This window comes from Tachyglossus aculeatus, chromosome 22, assembly GCF_015852505.1.
Source record: "Tachyglossus aculeatus isolate mTacAcu1 chromosome 22, mTacAcu1.pri, whole genome shotgun sequence".
NCBI classification, from domain to species: Eukaryota; Metazoa; Chordata; class Mammalia; order Monotremata; family Tachyglossidae; genus Tachyglossus; species Tachyglossus aculeatus.
In genome coordinates, this window is record NC_052087.1 from 34,847,703 (window position 1) to 34,860,411 (window position 12,709).

The 12,709-nt window shown below is 44.6% G+C and overlaps 1 protein-coding gene across 1 annotated transcript in view; it reads left to right on the top strand.

Annotated features, from left to right (window-relative positions):
- The first annotated feature begins 863 nt into the window (after positions 1 to 863).
- MS4A1 (membrane spanning 4-domains A1) overlaps positions 864 to 12,709 on the top strand; it is a 32,302-nt gene continuing 20,456 nt past the window's right edge. The window contains exon 1 of the mRNA XM_038764919.1: positions 864 to 971. The gene's annotated coding sequence lies outside the window, so the exon portion shown is untranslated. The remainder of the gene's footprint in view (positions 972 to 12,709) is intronic.

Genomic DNA, 12,709 nt, shown 5'->3' on the forward strand with positions numbered 1-12,709 from the left:
TGGGAGTCAGAGGATATGAGTTCTAATCCCGGCTCCGCCACTTGTCTGTCGTGTGACCTTGGGCAAGCAGCTTAACTACTCTATGCCTCAGTGACCTCATCTGTAAAATGGGGAAGAAGACTGTGAGCCCCACGTGGGACAACCTGATTACCTTGTATCTATCCCAGTGCTTGGCATATAATAAGCACTTAACAAATACCATAATAATTATTATTATTATGATGAAACATAACATTAAGACAACAGAAAGTGTTCTGGGTCTAGAGGAGCAGATTTCTTTTTTTTAATGGTATTTGTTAAGCACTTACTATGTGCCAGGCAATCAGCTAAATTCTGGAGTAGATACAATTTACTCAGGTTAGACATAATCCATGTCCCGCATGGGGTTTACAGTCTTAATCCCTCTTGTACATATGAGTAATTGAGGTTTAGAGAAATTAAGGGACTCGCCCAAGGTCACACAGCAGTCAAGCAGCATGAGCTAGTGGATTGAGCACAGGTCTAGGACTCAGAAGGACAGGGGTTCTAATCCCCATTCCACCACCTGTCTGCGGTGTGACCCTGGGCAAGTCACTTCACTTCTCTGTGCCTCAGTGACCTCATCTGTAAAATGGGGATTAAGACTGTGAGTCCCACGTGGGATAGATACAGTGTCCAACCTGATTACCTTGCCTCTCCCCCAGAGTTTAGAACGGTGCTTGACACATAATAAACACTTAACAGATACCATCATTATTATTATTAAGTGGCGGAGCTGGGATTAGAAGCCAGGTACCTTCTGACTTCCAGGGCCATGCTCTAACCATTAGCCCACACCACTTCTTGATTTCAGGAGTCTCATAGCTCAGCATCCATGGCCACAGTCAAGGCCTCAATGAGCGCTCCAGCAGTGGCCGCCCCAGCCTTCCCAAAGTTGTGTGAAGATGGTGCCCAACTGCGGCTGCTGTCTCTGCCCACCCAGGAGATGTGAGGTAGGTCAACATGGTGGTTCCTCATGGAGATGGAGGAGACTCAGAGTGGAAACCCAGGAAGGAAGCTTGACTGTCCGGTAAAGTGGGGCCTACTCCCCATTCATTCATTCATTCAATCGTATTTATTGAGCGCTTACTGTGTGCAGAGCACTGTACTAAGCACTTGGGAAGTACAAGTTGGCAACAAAAAAGAGACGAGCAGCGTGGCCTAGTGGATAGAATATAGGTCTAGGAGTCAGAAGGACTCCTGGACCTAATCTCTGTTCCGCCACTTGTCTGCTGGGAGACCTTAGGCTAGGCCCTTCACTTCTCTGAGCCTCAGTTACCTCACCTGTAAAACGGGGATTGAGACTGTTAGCCCACTGTGGGACAGGAACTTAGCCAACTCAATTTTCCTGTAGCCACCCCAGTGCTTAGTACAGTCCCTGGCACAAAGGAAGTGCTTAAAAAATACCACAGTTATTATTATTATTACTAACCCACTCTCTGTCTTCTTCTCAAGTTAATCTTCTAAATGTACCTCCTACTTGTTTCTCAGTCTGGACTTACCCATCTCAGTCCCTTATTCTCACTGTTCCTCTGCTGGGAACTCACTCCTTCCCCAAATCCAACAGACAGCAACAAAACCCTCCTAAAATATCCACCATCTTAAACCACCTAGCCCCATTTTTTTCCCCCAGAATCCCAAGCCACAGAAACCCATCAGCCATCTCTAGCACATATATACTGAATTATACTCATCCTCAGCGCTTAGACATACACATTGATTCAATTGTTCATTAATTTTTTTTAATTACTTGTTTGTAAATCAGTTTGTAAATAGTGTTTGTCTCCCCAAATAGAGTGCAAGCTTCTCATGGGCAGAGAATGTGGTCCTGTGCTTACTTTGTAGTTCCCAGGTGCTTAGTGAGGTATGTTACCTTCAGTGAGAGTTCAGTAAAGGTGATTAGGATCATTCTAGCCTGTGTAACTGTATCCTCGGCAACTGTCTGCCACCAAATGCCAATTCCCCCAATTCTAGAACCAATCCAGGATCTCTGTGCTCCTTCTCATCTCCTTGGCTCGTGCACAATGAGTAATAATAATAATAATGATTATGGTATTTGTTAAGCACTTACTATGTGCACTGTACTAAGCAGTGGGGTGGATACAAAGCAAATCAGATTGGACGCAGCCCCCGTCCCATATGGGGATCACACTCCATTTTACCGGTAGGGTAACTGAGGCCAAGAGAAGTAAAGTGACTTGCCCAAGGTCACATAGAAGATGTGGCGGAGCCACTGATTAGAACCCACGACCTTCTGACTCCCAAGCCTGTGTTTTATCCATTAGACCATGCTGCTTCCCTAAGTATGGAGTACTGAAATACTTTCCTGAGTGCTGAAGGCATCGTTATCATCGACCCATTTGAGGGCCTTCTGAGGGAGAGCACTTTATTAGGGGCAGACCACAGTATTAGACACCTGGGGAACCTTGTCCACATCCTCAAATAGTTTCAGGCAAAACAGGGAAACAACTCAAATTGCCCAAGGTGTAGCCAGGGCCAACTTGGCCAAAAACAAAGAAGTGAAAGTGCAAGAAAGGGGAAACAGAAAGGCGGGGGGAGGGGGAGGGAGAAGAAATGATTTCATTGATTTTTGGATGAGATTTTTTATGGTATTTGTTAAATGTTCATTTATTCATTGAGCGCTTACTGTGTGCAAAGTACTGAGCGCTTGGGACAGTACAGTATAACAACAAAACAGACACATTCCCTGCTCACGATGAGCTTACAGTCCAGACAGGGAGACAGATGTTAATATAAATAAATACATTACAGATATTCATTCGTTCATTTGTATTTATTGAGTGCTTACTGTGTGCAGAGCACTGTACTAAGCGTTTGGGAAGTACAAGTTGGCAACGTATAGAGATGGTTCCTACCCCAACAATGGGCTCACAGTCCAGAAATGTACTTTATTGCTGTGGGGCTGGTAGAGAGGGGATGAATAAAGGGAGCAAGTTAGGGTGACACAGAAGGGAGTGGGAGAAGAGGAAAGGAGGGCTTAGTCAGGGAAGGCCTCTTGGAGAAGATATGCCTTCAAGCTCTTACTGTGACAATGACACTCTACTAAACACTGGAGTAGACACAAGATAATTGGGTTGGACAGCGTTCCTGTCCCATACGGGCCTCCCAGTCTTAAGCCCCATTTTACAGATGAGGTAACTGAGGCACAGGGATGTTAAGTGACTTGTCCAAGGTCACTCGGTAGACAAGTGGCAGAGCCAGGATTAGAACTGAGGTTCTCTGACTTCCATGCCCATGCTCTTTCCACTTGATCACTCTGCTTCTTAGGGTGAGGAGATGAAGAGATGAGGAGAAGCCTCATCTGCTACTAGAAGAGAAGCAGCGTGGCTCAGTGGAAAGAGCACGGGCTTGAGAGTCAGAGGTCATGAGTTCTAATCCCGGCTCTGCCACTTGTCAGCTGTGTAACCTTGGGCAAGTCACTTAACTTCTCTGTGCCTCAGTTACCTCGTCTGGAAAATGGGGATTAAGACTGTGAGCCCCACGTGGGACAACCTGATCACCTTGTATCCCCCCAGTGCTAAGAACAGTGCTTTGCCCATAGTAAGCACTTAACAAATGCCATCATCATCATTATTATTATTATTACCAAGAAATCTGGGAGTGGGAAACTAGGGTTGCCTACACTTAATTAGTTCAATCCTGCCACCACCTTCAGGTTGGAGTCACAACACCAGGGCCATCAAATTTCCCATCCACCCATCCTAATCTCATTTCCTGATATTTATTAAGTGCTTACTCTGTGCAGAGCACTGCATGAAGCCATTAGGAGAGTACACTGTAACAGAGCTGGTAGACTTATTATCTCTTCCCAATGTACAAGTGGGCTCTAAACTATCAGAGAGTTAACTAGACTGTAAACTCTCTGTGGGCCAGGAGCGTATCTGCCTACTCTGTTGTACTGTACTCTCCCAAGTTCTTCATTTAATAATAATAATGATGGCATTTGTTAAGTGCTTACTATGTGCAAAGCACTGTTCTAAGTGCTGGGGAGGTTACAAGGGGATCAGGTTGTCCCACGGGGGGCTCACAGTTTTAATCCCCATTTTACAGATGAGGTAACTGAGGTCCAGAGAAGTGAAGTGACTTGCCCAAGTCACCCAGCTGACAGTTGGCAGAGCCAGGATTTGAACCCATGACCTCTGACTCCAAAGCCTGGGCTCTTCCCACTGAGCCACGCTGCTTCTCTGCTTCTTCTAATGGTGCTCTGAACATACCATGCACTCAATGAATATGATTGATGATGAGAGAGTCTGCAATTTTAATCCAGAATGTAGAAGGTTTATGGAGCCTTCCCCTCTTTTATGCCTCGGGTGTCAAGAGTGAGGAAAAGCAAGGGATAGACTGTATTTCACACTTACTAGTGAGAGGAGATTTCTAGACGAGGAAACAAAGCCCTGTGAGACTTCCAGCCTATTCATTCATTCACTCAATCGTATTTATTGATGCTTACTGTGTGCAGAGCACTGTACTAAACACTTGGGAAGTACACATTGGCAACATATAGAGACGGTCCCTACCCAACAATGGGTTCACAGTCTAGAAGGGGGAGACAGATAACAAAACAAGTAGACAGGTGTCAGTACCAACAGAATAAACAGAATTATAGCTATATGCACATCATTAATAAAATAAATAGAGTAATAAATATGTACAAATATACACAAGTGCTGTGGGGAGGGGAAGGGGGAAGAGCAGAGGGAGCGAGGCTGGGTGATGGGAAGGGAAGGAGGAGGAGAGGAAAAAGGGGGGGCTCAGTCTGGAAAGGCCTCCTGGAGGAGGTGAGCTCTTAATAGGGCTATTGAAGGGAGGAAGAGAGCTAGCTTGTCAGATGAGTGGAGGGAGGACATTCCAGGCCAGTGGAAGGACGTGGGCCGGGGGTCGATGGTGGGATGGGTGAGAACGAGGCACAGTGAGGAGGTTAGCGGGGGCAAAGGAGCAGAGGGTGCAGGCTGGGCTGGAGAAGGAGAGAAGGGAGGTGAGGTAGGAGGGGGCACGGTGATGGACAGCCTTGAAGCTGAGAGTGAGGAGTTTTTGCTTGACTCGAAGGTTGATAGGCAACCACAGGAGATTAGCCTAGACATAAGCTCTCCTCCATTCCTATTTCCTGCCCTTAAAGCCTTCATCCCTCCAGCCTTGTGTGGCCTGAAGCATTTTACAGTTCTTAGACCCCATTGGTACCCCCACTTCTGTCGAAAGATATTTTCAAATCTGCCATAAGGAAAGAGAAAATGGAAAAGACCTCCCTAAAGGTGATGTGACCCAGAATGGTCAGGTAGAATGTGGTAGCCTTCGTGCCTCGTGTGACATCTTTGTCCATGCTACTCTATTTGCTCTCTGAAATTGACACCTGAAGCAGTGTGGCCTAATGGATAGTGCACGCACCTGGGAGTCAGAAGGACCTGGGTTCTAATCCTGGCTCTGTCACTTGTCTGCTGTGACCTTGGGCAAGTCACTTCTCTGTGCCTCAGTTACTTCATCTGGAAAATGGGAATTAAGACTGTGATCCCTGTATGAGACGGGGACTGTGTCCAACCTGATTAGCCTGTGTCTACTTCAGCGCTTAGTACAGTACTTGGCACATAGTACACGCTTAACAAGTACCACAAAAAAACCCTTCCTGTCAGTTGTTTATTAAATTTTCCATCAATCATTCAATCAGTGGTTATTTATTGAGAACTTACTACATGCAGAGCACTGTGTTAAGCACTTGGGAGAGTATGATACAACAGAATAAGCAGACGTGACCCCTGCCCCTAACAAGCTTACAATCTAGAGGGGGAGAAAGACATTAATATGAATAAATTAGTGATTTATAATATATCATTTAAAGATATGTACATAAGTGCTGTGGGTTTTGGGGTGGGGTGAATATCAACTGTCTAAAGGTCACAAATCCAAGTTCATTTGCTCAATCGTATTAATTAAGAAGCAGTGTGGCTTAGTGGAAAGAGCCTGGGATTGGGAGTCAGAGGAAGTGGGTTCTTATCCCGGCTCCACCTCTTATCTGCTGTGTGACCTTGGGCAAGCCACTTCATTTCTCTGTGCCTCAGTTTTCTCATCTGTAAAATGGGGATGGAGACTGTGAGCCCTACATGGGATGACCTGGTAACCTTGTATCTTATGGCAGAGGACAGGACGATCTAGAGAAAGTATATCCGTGGAGTCACTATGATTCAGAAACGACTTGACGGCACTCTTTTAGACTGTGAGTCCACTGTTGGGTAGGGACTGTCTCTATATGTTGCCAACTTGTACTTTCCAAGTGCTTAGTACAGTGCTCTGCAGACAGTAAGCGCTCAATAAATATGATTGATTGATTGATTATTAATAATAATAATAAAACCACAGCATTTAGAACAGTGCTTGGCACAAAGTAAGCACTTAACAAATACGATCATCATCATTATTATTATTATTGAGTGCTTGCTGTGTGCAGGGCACTGTACTAAGCACTTGGGAGAGTACACTACAACAATAAACAGACACATTCTTTGCCCACAATGAGCTTACAGTCTAGAGGGGGGAGACAGACAATACAAATAAATAAATTACAGATCTGTAAATAAGTGCTGAGGGGCTGGGAAGGGGGAAGAACAAAGGGAGCAAGTCAGGGCAAAGCAGAAGGGAGTGGGAGAAGGCCAGGGGAGCAAGGGGGGAGCCTTGGTCTGGGAAGGCCTCTTGAAGGAGATGTGCCCTCAATAAAATGAAATGGGAGAGTGTAATTGTCGGATGGACTTGAGGAGAGAGAGCATTCCAGGCCAGAAACAGGATAAGGGCTAGGGGTTGGTGGCAAGATAGGCCAGATCAAAGCCCAGTGAGAAGTTTAGCATTAGAAGAGCAAAGTGGGAGGGCTGGGTTGTAGAAGGAGAGTAGCAAGATGAAGTAGAAGGGGGAAAGGCATGGAGTGCCTTAAAGCCAAGGGTGACGAATTTGTGTTTGTTGTGCAAGTACAAGCGGTCAAAAAGAAACCAGACTTCAAACAGGTAAAGGTTAACATGAAAGTGAAAAATACAATCTACATCTTGGATACTGTCTTTTTGAGACTGCAGTTGCCTTCTGCCATGGGATTATCTTTCTACAGAAACGTTCAGAACATGGCACCCCCCTCCTCAAAAATCTCCAGTGGTTACCTATCCACCTCCATATCAAACAAAAACTCCTCACTGTTGACTTTAAAGCAGTCCATCACCTCGCACCCTCCTACCTCACCTCCCTTCTCTCCTTCTACAATGCAGCCGGCACACTTTCCTCCTCTGGTGCTAACCTTCTCACTGGGCTTCCATCTCACTTGTCTCGCCACTGACTCCTGGCCCACATCCTACCTCTGGCCTGGAATGCCCTCTCTCCTCGAATCCGCCAGACAATTACTCTCCCCCGCTTCAAAGCCTTGCTGAGGGCACGTCCCCTCCAAGAGGCCTTCCCAGACTAAGCCCCACTTTTCCTCATCTCGCACTCCCTTCTTTGTCACCCTGACTTCCCACCCACAGCACTTATGATTATATCTGTAATTTTATTTATTTGTATTGATGTCTGTTTATTTGTACTGATGTCCGTCTCCCCCCCCCCCACCCCAGACTATGAGCTCATGTGGGCAGGGATTGTCTCTCTTTATTGCTGTATTGTACTTTCCCAAGCGCTTAGTACAGTTCTCTGCACTCTATAAGCACTCAATAACTAGATTGAATGAGAAGGAATGAATTTAAGGTTCCATTCACCTTAACTCAGGAAGGATCACAAAGGCAGGGGAGATGTTTGTAAGCCATGGGGGTTGAAGATAACCGGTCCTAACTCCATGGCAGCTTTAGACAGTCTCCCAAGATTCAGACTAAAGGAAAAGCCACTGGGGCTTGCAGTGAGGCCCAATAACTCCAATCAGTGGGGTTCCCCTTAATTTCCAAGGCCACCCTACCACCCCCAGATCTACACCTGCCCTCTGGGTGGGAGCTTCAAAGTTCTTCTAATTAAGGTAGCCCAGTCCCCCTACATATCCCTTAGGAATCCTTTTTCAGGAAGTGAAACTGACTGGTATTTCAGAGCTTTTTAAGCCCCTTCTGCTCCAGTGACTGTGGGTAAAAACAGGGGTTGAGGGGGTAAAGACCCAGGTGACGGTAGCCGAGTATTTCCGGCCATCTGGTAGCGCCCAGCCCAGGCCCGGCTCTGGCCCGACTCCTCCGTCACTTACCTTCACAATATTCGAAGAAGTGGCAGCAGCGGTGGAATCTGAAATTTGCAGGCAGCATCTCTCCCCATTGGCTTCACTGACTGGACAAAGGATTTTCTGAAGAGACAGGTACAATTAATATTCCGCGTCAATTTACCCAGGAGTCAGAAGGATCTGCATGGCCTAGTGAGAAGCGGCATGGCAAAAGTGAGAAGCAGCATGGCGTAGTGTATATATGTTTGTACAGATTTATTACTCTATTTTACCTGTACATATTTACTATTCTATTTATTTTATTTTGTTAATATGTTTTGTTGTCTGTCTCCCCCTTCTAGACTGTGTGCCCGCTGTTGGGTAGGGACCGTCTCTAGATGTTGCCAACTTGTACTTCCCAAGTGCTTAGTACAGTGCTTTGCACACAGTAAGCTCTCAATAAATACAATTGAATGAATGAATGAATAGTGGAGGGAGCAAGGGCCCAAGAGTCATAAGTTCATGGGTCTAATCCCAGCTCCACCACTTGTCTGCTGTGAGACCTTGGGCAAGTCCCTTCACTTCTCTGGGCCTCAGTTACCTCATCTGTAAAATGGGGATTGAGGCTGAGAGCCCCAGGTGGGACAGGAACTGTGTCCAACTCGATTTGCTTGTATCCACCCCAGCGCTTAGTACAGTGCCTGGCACATCATAAGTGCTCAACATGCCACTTGTCTGCTGTGTGACCTTGGTCAATTCACTTAACTCCTCTGTGCCTTAGCTACCTCATCTGTAAAATGGGGATTGAAACTGAGAGCCCCAGGTGGTACAGGAACTGTGTCCAACTCGATTTGCTTGTATCCACCCCAGCGCTTAGTACAGTGTCTGGCACATCATAAGTGCTGAACCCGCCACTTGTCTGCTGTGTGACCTTGGTCAATTCACTTAACTTCTCTGTGTCTTAGCTATTTCATCTGTAAAATGGGGATTAAGACTCTGTGTCCCATGTGGGACATGAACTGTGTACAACCTGATTAACGTCTATCTACCTCAGCACTTTGTAAGCGTTTAACAAATGCCATTAAAAAAATTACCCCATTTTAGAATGGTTAATGAGAGCTCAATAACAGCATTGTTCATGATGAGGGTAATATTGCTGAAATGGAAAGACTCAACAGTTGAGAAGGCCAGCAAGTTCCTATGAACTGTATAACCTCAGGTTTGGTCACTTTAGACTTAAGTTTCCCTTTTAGTAGAATCGCTATATGTGCTGCTTACCTGTTTTAAACATGAGAACACAGTACGCATCATGATTTGAATAAGATCAAATCTTATGTTGCTACTTCCATATTTGGTTAATTCTCGGGTCACAAAAAAAATATATATTTAGGCATGCACCCAATTTGACTTTATTTTAAAAGGGGTGTTTTAGAAAATGTGTGAAATGATGCCCTAAACACAATTTCAGGTCCACACAGCATTGAAAGTAATAAGTTGGTAATTAGGGGACACAGCATGACCCAGTGAAGGGGCACGGGATAGGTATTCAGTTTCAGATCCCACCTCTGCCACTTGACTTTTGTGTGATGTTGGGGAAATCATTTTACTTCTCTGTATTCAGTTTTCACCTCTGTAAAAGGGTATACCATACCTGTTCTCCCTCCCTCTAGGATTATGACCTCCATGGGGAAATTATCTTGTAACTATCCTGTTTTTATCACAGTATTTGGCACAAAATAATAGTAATAGTATTCAGGACTTATCATCATTAATTATCTGGTGAATTCAGGCTAGGTAGACTGGCTAAAATTTCTATTTCAGTACCTGATATTTGATCCATAGATATCAGTTCCTCCTCTATCTAGACTGTAAGTTCCTTGTGGGCTGGAATCATGTCTTCCAACTCTACTTTACTCTCCGAAGCACTTAGTACACTTCTCTGAACATAGTAAGTGCACAGCACATAACCCTGATTGACTGAATTTGACAACTGCCAACTCTTCACTTTACACCGAGAAGACGTGACCTAAGAGCCACTTCCTAAAATGCTCTACAGGGTCTACATTTTATAATGGTAGCAATCATTGAGGTATTTGTTCAGCGCTTACTATGTGCCAAGCACTATGCTAAGCACTGAGCAAGATAACAGATAATTCCTGTCCCACATGGGCTCACTGTCTAAGCCCCAATTTTCCTCATCTCCCAGTCCCTTCTGCATCATCCTAACTTGTTCCCTTTGCTCTTCCCCTTCCCTCCCAGCCCCACACCACTTATGTATAAATCTGTAATCTTATTTGTATTGCTATCTGTCTCCCCCATTCTAGACTGTGAGTTCGTTGTGGGTAGGGATTGTCATTGTTTATTATTGTATTGTACTTTCCCAAGTGCTTAGTATAGTTCTCTGCACTCATTCATTCATTCATTCAAGTGTATTTATTGAGCACTTACTGTGTGCAGAGCATTGTACTAAGCACTTGGGAAGTACAAACTGGCAACATATAGAGACGGTCCCTACCCAACAACGGGCTCACAATCTAGAAGGGGGAGACAGACAACAAAACAAAACCAGTGGACAGGCGTCAAGACGTCAGAAAAACATGGAACGCTTCACGAATTTGCGTGTCATCCTTGTGCAGGAAGATGCCGGGTGGGTCCCGGCAGTAAACGCTTAACAAATACAATTGAATGAATGAATGAATGAATGAATGAATGATATTGTACTCTCCCAATCAGTCAGTGGTATTCATTGATTGCTTACTGTACGCAGAGCACTGTAGTAAGCTCTTGGGAAAATACAATATAACAGAGTTTGTAGACACACTCCCTGTCCACAGCGAAAGCATATTCCCCTTCCCTGCCTGTGTGCCCCCCACAAACACACCCATTCAGTTGTATTTATTGATCGCTTACTGTGTGAAGAGCACTGTACTAGATGTTTGGAAGAGTGAGATACAACAAAAAAGACACATTCCCTGCACACAACAAGCTTACACACACACATACACACACACACACACTTACATCCGTTTGACAGTTAGCTGCCACTATAAGAACAATTGATAAATTGTATTTATTAAGCATTTACTGGGTGTAGAGCATATACTAAACTCTCCACTATAGAGCAGGATTCAGGAATAAGTCCAGGCCCTAGGGACTTTTAAACAGTCTCCCTACAATCCCATAAAGATCCTAAAGCAACGTTTTTAATTGAACTCATCTGAATAGTAGGAGTTAACTAGGAGGCTCTCATTTATCAAAGTGTTAGTAACTTTGTAAGCCTCCTGCCCAATTGTAATGTGGTTCTGAGTAATATTCAAATATGCTTGCAGATGTAAATGAATGCAAAGGGAAAAATGTTCTCCATTGTAAGCTGATGATAACAAATGACAGGCTACAAAACTGTATTGCAGTATTTGGTCCAGAAGTAGCTGCAGTAATGATAGGTAGAATTAATCCAACACTGCATGCTAAACTCTTTATTAGGTGCCAAACAAAGTCATATAAGACTTTGAGAAGCAGCGTGGCTCAGTGGAAAGAGCCCGGGCTTTGGAGTCAGAGGTCATGGGTTCAAACCCCGGCTCTGCTACTTGTCAGCTGTGTGACTTTGGGCAAGTCACTTCACTTCTCTGCGCCTCAGTTCCCTCATCTGTAAAATGGGGATGAAGACTGTGAGCCCCACCGTGGGACAATCTGATCACCTTGTAACCTCCCCAGCACTTAGAACGGTGCTTTGTACATAGTAAGTGCTTAATAAATGCCATTATTATTATTATTATTATTATTATTATTATTATTATTATTATATGTTCAACCTGCAGAATACCAAGTCCTGACTCTGGCCTGTTCGGGAACTCTCAGTGAGGCCAAATTGATCCTGGAACAGGAGGTAACTTTGCACCCTAGGTTTACAACCATCCAAACTCTTTATTATCATTATTATTATTATTACATTCATTAAGAACTTACTATACTGTAGGGCTTTAGTCCTCTAGAGCGTAAGTACACTGTGGGTAGAGCAGTTGTGACTGCCAAATCTGTTATACTGTACACTCCCAAGTGCTTAGTATTCATTCTTTCATTCATTCAATAGTATTTATTAAGCACTTACTGTTTGCCGAGCACTGTACTAAGAGTTTGGAAAGTACAATTTGGCAACAGATAGAGAGAATCCCTATTCAACAACGGGCTCACAATCAATCAATCAATCAATCAATCGTATTTATTGAGCGCTTACTGTGTGCAGAGCACTGTACTAAGCGCTTACTGTACTGTACTAAGCTCACAGTCTAGAATGGGGAGACAGACAACAAAACAAGTAGACAGGCATGGATAGCATCAAAGTACAACGCTCTACACACAGTAAGCACTCAATAAGTGCTTCACTGGGAAACAGTGTGGGCTAGGGGATAGAGCCCGGGCCTGGGAGTAAGAATAACCTGGGTTCTAATCCCAGCTCCACCACGTGTCTGCTGGGTGACCTTGAGCAAGTCACTAAACTTCTCTGTGCCTCAGTTTCCTCATCTGTAGAATGGGGAT